We start from the raw sequence: 8,352 nt of genomic DNA, 5'->3' as shown, positions 1-8,352 counted from the left end.
GGGACGAGGTGGAGCTGCTGTCCCACGGGCAGCCACAGTGTGAACCCCGTCCCTGCAGGAGCTTCCGAGGCTGGTGAGGGTTAAAATGGACCCCCTGCCCCACCGGGGTCTCTTAGGGTGAATTTTGCGCAGTGACAATGTGCGGTGACGCTCACGCCCGATGCGCGGAGCTTTCGGGAAGACCCAGACCCGCAGTAACTTTGCCCATATCCAGCACCCCTCTGAAACATTGCCCGCGTCCATCTCAGCTCCGTCACACCGGTGTCCTCGTCACAGACTGTCAATGCACCAGACTTTGTCCCCAAATGTCTCAGGACACAGGGACTTACTCGCCACTCTGCAGCCACCCCAGGCCACCTCCTCCTGCAGAGAGGAGTGGGGCCGATGCCCCAGCCACAACCAGCTGCCCCAGGGACCCCCTGTCAGGGCTGAGCCCCCCAAGGCCTCGTGTGCTGCCGGCGTCACCGACAGCAGCGCCCGCTGCAGGAGACGGGGACTGACCCGTGACCATGATGGAGGAGCCACCCCGAGCCCGGGGCGGGCTGTGCTCCGTCCTTGGGCGACAATGATAATCAGAGAGATTTATACTGGTGAAAGGGCAGGGGGGAACGCTGGGGAGATTGAGGAGGTGCTTGTGAGCAGGTGAGGTGGGTTTCAGCCCAACACCTCTGAGAAACACTGTTAACAAAAACAAGGGGTGTCCTCGCTTCTGGGCTGCACCTCATGGAAGGACGTTGGGTTGCGTTTTCCACACACCTTTCGGCTGTTGTGCAATTTAAGCTACGAAATTAGGGACTGGGAAGAAAAGGAAGAAAAAAAAAAAAAAGAGACGCCTGCGATCAGCCCCAAGGAGCTGGGCCTTCCTGCTTGCTGTCAAGAAGCACTTAAAAATGCGAGACGGGAGAGCGGCACTTCTGGAGGGGCCAAGCTGCGGGGAGGAGCCGGGTCGGGCAGGCAGAGCCCTGAGGGTCCCAGGGGCCCTGGTGGTCCCGGCCCAGGGTTCAGCCCCAGCGGATGCGGGACCAGCACCCTGGCAGCATCCCATTCCCCTGGGAGCTCGTGCCGGAGCCGGGAGCGGTGCCATCGCTGCGGCCGCCGCGTCCCCTCCCAGCCCCAGACACCCGGTCCCAGATACAAAGAGCCCCTTTACGAGGGCAGGGAGGTTATTCCCAGCGAACCCCCGGCCGAGCCCAGGGACAAATCTGACACAGATCTGCCTTTAACAGCTCCAGTGATAAAAATGCCAGTTTATTGGAAACACATGGAGTATTTATAGGGGACATCAAAGCGGGAAGGAGGTTTACATAGCAACAGGCCAGATTAAGCAGAAGGCATCTGCTTTTTCGGCAGCCATGGGGCTCTCGGGAGGCACAATAAATTGGCGGCACACTGGCCCTTTCATTCCCTCCTTTGGGGAAAGCAAAGGTTGGCAAAACAAAATATAACCACATGCCCGGCCATGTAAAACATGACAGGAATGGGAGCGTCAGGTTACGGCTGTGCGACTGCACCCCGACTCGCAGGCGGGGAAGCAGGAGGGGATAAATAGCCATGGCTACCTGGTACCGCAGCCCCAGCCAGCGTCTTGGCTCCAGTTCAGCTTTATTTGCCCCTCGGTTCCTCCATCCCTGGGCTGGGGATGGCACCCAGCACCTCCCACCTCCCGTGCCACGACGCCGAAGGAGACCCCGGCACCTCCGAGCTGCCGGGCACAGGTTTTTCCTGTAAATGCAGTTTATAATGAAGGAGAAAAACCTTTTTCTCTGCCCAAAGTGCACCATAAGGAGCTGGTTTGGGGTTTGTGTCACCCTTGGGGCTCATGCGGGATGAGATGCAGTGTCCAGGCAGGGGGACGAGGTGGCTTCTTGCTGGTGGGCGGCAGCATCGCCCGCGTACCGGCAGGAGCCCCAGCCCAGCTCCCCGGCACAAGGCAGCCAGTTCCCTCGCGGCTTCATTCCCCCGTTTCCCCACTGGTGAAGTGGGTCCCCCGTATGCCTGGTGCCTACAGGGCCAGGATAACTGGGAAGCATCGCACGGGGGATGCTCTGAGAGTTGCGGCAAGCAGCAGGAAGGACCGGATGGTGCCAGGTCTAATCCTGCGCAGAGGAGACATCCCGGCTGGAAAAGGCACCGGGTCGTGCTTGTGCCCGTCGTGCTGGGGCGGGTTTTATTTCAGCGCGACGGCCTGAACTCGGCTGTCCGAGGACTCACCCATCGGCGCCACCACGTTCCCAGGCTGCGGTGCCTTGTGTTAATTAACCTTCCAAACACCCCCGTAATATTTTGCCAAATCTAATAAGAAGGTAGCGCTGGCCAAGGAGCTGTGGGAGGGATCGGCGACGCCTGGGCTCCAGGGGGGTTCCCCGTGGCTCCAGCTCCTGTCGCGGTTTTCTGCTGCCACCCCCCAATTCCTGCCCCCCTGCACAGGCGGTGCTGGGGCTCTTCACCCTCACTACTGTGATGAGCTGCCGACCTCAGCCTGCCCGGTGCGGCCCACCTTGCCCACCCACCCTCCCCCCGCTGCACCCCGGGCACATAAAAAAACCCTGAAAAAGGGAAGGACTCTGTTTTCCATGGGGGAACCAGCCCACCCAGCCCCTGCCTCCTTCCTCCAGAGCAGCAGCATCCCACCCATCCGCGGATTCTTTGGGGCAGAAACAGCAAAGAGGAGCGAAACCGCATCCTCCTGCTGTAGCGGGGATCCGGCCACAGAGCCGTACCCCCCAGGCATCCTTGGAAAGGGTTAATCCACCCAGGGACTGCTGGACACTGGGTGTGCGCAGTCCTACGAGGCCTGGGGAAAGATGATAAATAGCTGGGGACGTCCTCTCCCCTCCGCTAACACCACGGAGCCCAGCTGGGGAGCGGCATTACCCACCTCCTATCCATCATTTTCAGCCGCCCTTGTCACATCTTGTAAATCACCAAACCCAGCTCCGGCCCTGGTCCCGGTCCCTCCTGCTCGTCCCTTCTCCGGGCTCGGGGCATCCCACCCTTCCCGGCCACACGGCGACGCTCCGGGCAGATGCGGCTCCCATGGCCATGCTCTCCTGTTTCTATTTATTGCCTGTGTGATCAGATAACTTGACATTTATTTACATAGCCAGGAACCCGGCTTCTCTTTTAGCTCTCTGCGCTCGGCCGCCCCGGGGCAGTTATTAGGTTTCCTCTGGCCCCCGGTTCTCCCTGGGCACCAAAAGCCGGAGACCTCGGCACGGCTGGGTTAAGCACCTTGGAGGTTGGGGGGCTTTTTAAGTTTTTTTTCTCGGCTGAGGATCTCATGGAGCTGCTGGAAAACCCTTCGTGAGCAGCAGCAGCTGCGTTTGGTGGGGAGGGACCCGGCGTGAGGAAGAGGATGGGTGTGTGAGCATCGCTGCGCGCACTTGTGCTGCCAGGAGATATCCAAACAGCTGCTCGAGAAACAATGTTTTATAAATAGGGGGAAATACCTGCAAATGACGCAGTCATTTTCCCTGCCACAAGCATTAAAAAAAATCAATTACTTCATTCATGGTTACCAGCAGCTCCTGGGAACCTCACTGCTGCACTCGGGCTCGTTTCCAGGATTTTCTTTCCAGCCCTGATGGCCAGGCTCCTCCTCAGCCCCCTGCCAGACACCCGCTGCCTAAAGGGTCTTCCAAGATCGGGGTTTGGTGAGATATCCGGAATATCAGGCGAATACTGGGCATCTCCGCTCCTGCACGTGTGCGACGGCAGCCACCACGCTGCCACATCACCCGTGCCTGGACCTCGCTCCTGCTTAAAAGCCATTTTTATGGAGGTGTGGGAAAGCTGAAGGGTACGGCACCAAGAAGATGGGCTGGAAATAAACCTGGGCAGAGGCAGGGACACTGGCTGGGGACAGGGACACCACTGGATGTGGTGGCCTTTACCTGCCGGGCAATTCCTTGTTGTCCCGGTTCCCGCTGCCTTGTAAAGGGCCTGATGGATAACGCTCATCACGAAGGCGAGAGCGCGATGCCGTCACCTCACCTCCCTCCGCGCGCCGCGATCCATCTTCTTTATAGCAAGTATCCGGAGCCAGCACCATCTGCGGCACCAGAAATACAATTACCGGGGTGGGGGGCGGGGGTGGGGGGGAAAGACCCTCTCCTTCCAAATTTCATAGAGGCCTCGCAAAGAAACCCTAAATTACCCCTCGCACACCAGGGACCTCACGCGGCACCGTCTCTCTTTAGGAATAATTACAGCTGGGGAATTAGCAAGTCTGATTTTCTCCCCCTGCTCCCTTCTTCTGTGCCTTCCCCAGCGCTTCCCCCCTCTCCGAAAAAAAAAAAAAAAAGGCAGAAATTGAAATTGATCTCCAGCTCCGGCACTGGCCAGCTGTAATTTAATCAGAAAAGCCTCTCTCTTGGCATTTATTTATTTTTTTTAACCCCAAGGCCCTAAATTAAAAAGGACAGTGGCGGGTGGGACTCGGAGCGGCCGGAGCCCTGGCAGCGGTTTCGGGGAGCCGCAGCCGTCGCCGAAGCATCTTGCCAGCCCCTGCGTGTCGGGACTCGCCTGGGCTGTGCCGAGGGGTGACCGGCAGCGCCAAGGAGCCGTGGCCGGCTGCACACGGGGCTGCTTTGATGGCCTGGTCCCCCAGGCCCAATCCTGCACGCTGCTCCCCACAGACACCCTCGATCCGGCGGCTCGTCTCAGGGTTGGGCTGGGGGCTGTCAGCCGTGCTGGCCCCAAGCTGGCCTCCAAAAGAACAAAAAAAGGCAAACGGCAGAACTGTAATGCAAGAGCCTCATATAAACCCGTTGACCTGATGCTGCTGTTACAGGAGCGGAAATGAGAAAGAAATCGCTTATAACAAACGCGCCCGACTCCTTAATTGCCTTTTCAGGCAGCAAAGCCGGGCTGTGCCGGGGATAGATCCCCCTCTGCCTGCACTGCATTGGTGAAACTGTAGAAAATCAGGGAACAAAATCCAGATTTCCATTTTATTTTGCATTTTTTTATTGCCAAAGATAACTTTTCCTGGCAACCCTCGGTAGCCTGCATGCTGTGGCGCTGCCTGCTCGCTTTGGGCCGGGAGGCAGGAGATGATGTCCCTGCCGCAGCGCCTGCCCGCAGCCTCAGATAAGGCGGTTTATGGTCTTAATGTGTATTCAAGGTAAATCCCAGTGAAATCCCCTGGTTTCGAGCACGTGCTGGAGCGGGCAGGCGTGCTGCTTCCCTGCTCAACGTGTGTCACCTCCCGGGATGTCCTGGCACGGTACCAGGCAGGCACAAGACAAAGGGTTATTGTCCCCACCGCCCCGGGCCCCACAGTGGCAGCTCCCCAAGGTGGTCAGCAGAGCGTGGCGGATGCAGGGACTGCTTTGTCCTCGCCTGTGGCAGGGGGTGACATTCCTCAGCACCGCAGGACCCGCTGCAGGAGGCAATCCCTCCTCTGCTGTGTTTTGGGTAAGGAAAAGGGATGCAGGCAGCGGTGAAGGCAGAGGGTTCGGTCTCCGGCCATGCAGCAAAGGCAGAGGACGGGATTCTGCACCGTGGTAGAGAATCCCTTGGATGACACTTTGCTGCCCACACCAAGCCCCTGCCAGCTCCTGCCTGCACCAGACTTGGCTGCAGGAACCGCGATGGTAACAGCTGCTGCGGCATAAATCACAGCTTGACCCCAGGTTTGCACCAGCCACCGGCCCTCTGCGAAGGTTTGGCCTTGTCATCTCGTACGGTGACACCCGCCACTGATTTACAGCCGGGCTGGGAGCAGGGCTGTGACACGCCAGACACCTCCTCACTCTCCCGCGGATGGCGGTGGCGGCACCCGACCCTTTCCCTGCTCCTTCCTGGGCATCAACCAAGCGCGGGGGCAGTGGGGCTGGATGTGGCCGTGCTGCAAAGCGTGTCACCGGGTCCCCGCAGCCCCCTCCTGCGCACAGGGCAGGAGCTGCACTCTGCCGTGACCCGGCCCTGACCGCGGCGAGGAGGGCCAGGGTTAGGAGAGCCCATCCACGGGTTTAAATCAACGCCCTCCACTTCCCTTCCATGCTGAGTTATTGCGCCCGGGTTTTGTGATGGAGATGACCAGGCAGTGAGGGATGAGAGACCTGGGCCAGACCACCGGGCTCGGCGCTCCCAGCCGCACCCTGGGCAAGGGGTGAAAGATCAGGGCTGTCCTCCAGCCCCTTCCCAGCCCCCCCACCTGTGCGGATGCTCCTGAGCATCAGCCGTGATTTAGTGTGTGCAGGTTCACCCGGAGAGCGGGCGATGCTCTGCCGCCGGAGGAGCCGCTCTCAGCAGCAAATCCCCACAGCGAAGCAGATGGCTCCGGCGCTCTGGCCATGGCATCCTTCTCGCCGTGATGGTTTCCATGTGTCCGCTGGGTTACCTACCTCCAAGCTGTGCCTCACCCCCACCCTTCCCAGCAGCTTCCCAGGCAGCGAGGCTCAGGTACGTGGGGTGAAGCCTGGGAGGACGCTGTCACATCTGGGAGGATGCCATGACACGTGTCAGGATGCCATGACATCTGGGAGGATGCCATGACACGTGTCAGGATGCCATGACATCTGGGAGGATGCCATCACACCTGGGAAGATGCTATGAGGTCCAGGAGGATGCTATGACATCTAGAGAAGATATTACGAGATCCAGGAGGACGCTATGGCATCTGGGAGGATGCCATGATTGACGGAGGGATGCCGTCACATGGGGGAGGACGCTATGAGATCTGGGAGGAAGCCATGACGTCCGCGTACAAACTTCTTAAAAAAAAATAAGTACTACTACTGAAAAAACAATACATATAAGGCCCAAGCCCAGCCCACCGCTGCCCTGGAAGGAGCCGTCCGAGCGTGGCCAGCCCGGTGGGAGGTGCCGGGAGCGGGGCTGGGCCGCTGCCTCCTCCCGCGGCCTCCGGCATCCCCTTGCGGCAGCCGGAGGCTTTGCAAAGCCCCACCGGCAGCGAAAGGCCCTGCGGGAAACGTCCCCCGGTGCCATCCCGCCTTGTCGCCTCCGAGGCCGGGCCGCCCCGAGGCCGCGGTGCGGCGAGCGGGACCGCACGGTGCCGGGGCAAACCCCCGGCGGGCGGGCGGGGACCGTGGCACCCCCGGCTCGTCCTTATGCAACCGGCTCAGAGCCGCGATTACGGCACGGAGCTCCCCGGATAACTCCCTAAGCCCTAAATCTGCTCCCGCTCCTCTCCCGAGATAAGGGGGGCGCGGGAGGGCGGCTGCGGGGCAGGAGGCGTCCCAGCGGGGTGACACCGCGCTGGCCGCGCCGTCCCGTCGGCGGAGCGGGAGAGCGGGCTCAGCCCCACAGCGAGGGGCCGGGGCTGGTTCTCGGTGCTGCCGTTGGGGATCCCCCCGCGGCGTTTGCCAGCTTTGGGGCCTTTCCCAGGCAGAGCAGCTCCAAGGGGGCTGGAAACCAGCCACATGCGGTGCCGGAGGGCTCGGAGCAGGCCTTGGCAGGGCTGGACACGGCCAGGGTGACACTAGGGTTTGGGAGAACACTGCAGGCACAAAGCCCAGCTCCGGCTCCGCAGCCTTCAGCATCAGGATCCTCATCTTCAGCATCAGGATCCTGGTGTTCATCACGGGGCTCCTCAGCTCACGCTTCCCGGCAGGATGCGCCCAGCACAAAAGAAACAGCTGGGATCCTTTATCTCCTCCATATTTTCACGTTCAAGGATGAAGCAAAGTGACCTTTGGGGCTCTGCCTTAACAGTTGCTTTAAACGGAGAACGTGGCCTCCCACGATCTGCTCTGGGACCAAACTCAGGCCTTTTTGCTGTGACATAGCTGATCCGGGGGACTAAAAGTGCCGTTTCCCAGATCCCATGGGGCAGCTGGCCCCTGTACCTCGAAAAACATGTAAAAAGGAACCAACCACACAAAAAAAAATAAGGAAACAAATGAACAAAAATCCCCAAAACAAAACAAAAAAACCCACCCAACCATTAAAAGATGGAGATAAGAGAGCAGTGAGGTTTCACGTGGAATTCAGCTTTTTGGAGCTCCTGGCTAAGGCTGCCCTGAGCTCACCGGTGCCCCGAGGGCTTGGGCTTCCCCCGCCCAGAGGAGGAGGTGGGCTGGAGGCTCCAAGGCACCTCTCAAGGGGGGATTCGGGAGTTTATTTAACGCACCCGCACAGTTATGGGTGTCTGCGCCCTTGGCCAAAGCAGCAGTTCCCCGGGTTTACCCGATCAGCTAATTCACCTGCGTACAAAGGGAGCTGGGAGGGAGTTTGGGGGGTTTTAGCGGAGCTGGCGGGGGCTGCTCAGGTGGCAGCATCTTACCGAGGTGAGACAGGTATAAAAATACAGCCCAGGACTCCCAGCAGCTCCTCAGCTAAAGATGCTAAATCCTGCCCAAGCGGCTCTGATCCCGCTCAGGATGA

This window comes from Larus michahellis, chromosome 22 (assembly GCF_964199755.1).
Source record: "Larus michahellis chromosome 22, bLarMic1.1, whole genome shotgun sequence".
Lineage (NCBI taxonomy): Eukaryota > Metazoa > Chordata > Aves > Charadriiformes > Laridae > Larus > Larus michahellis.
This window is presented reverse-complemented; position numbering follows the sequence as displayed.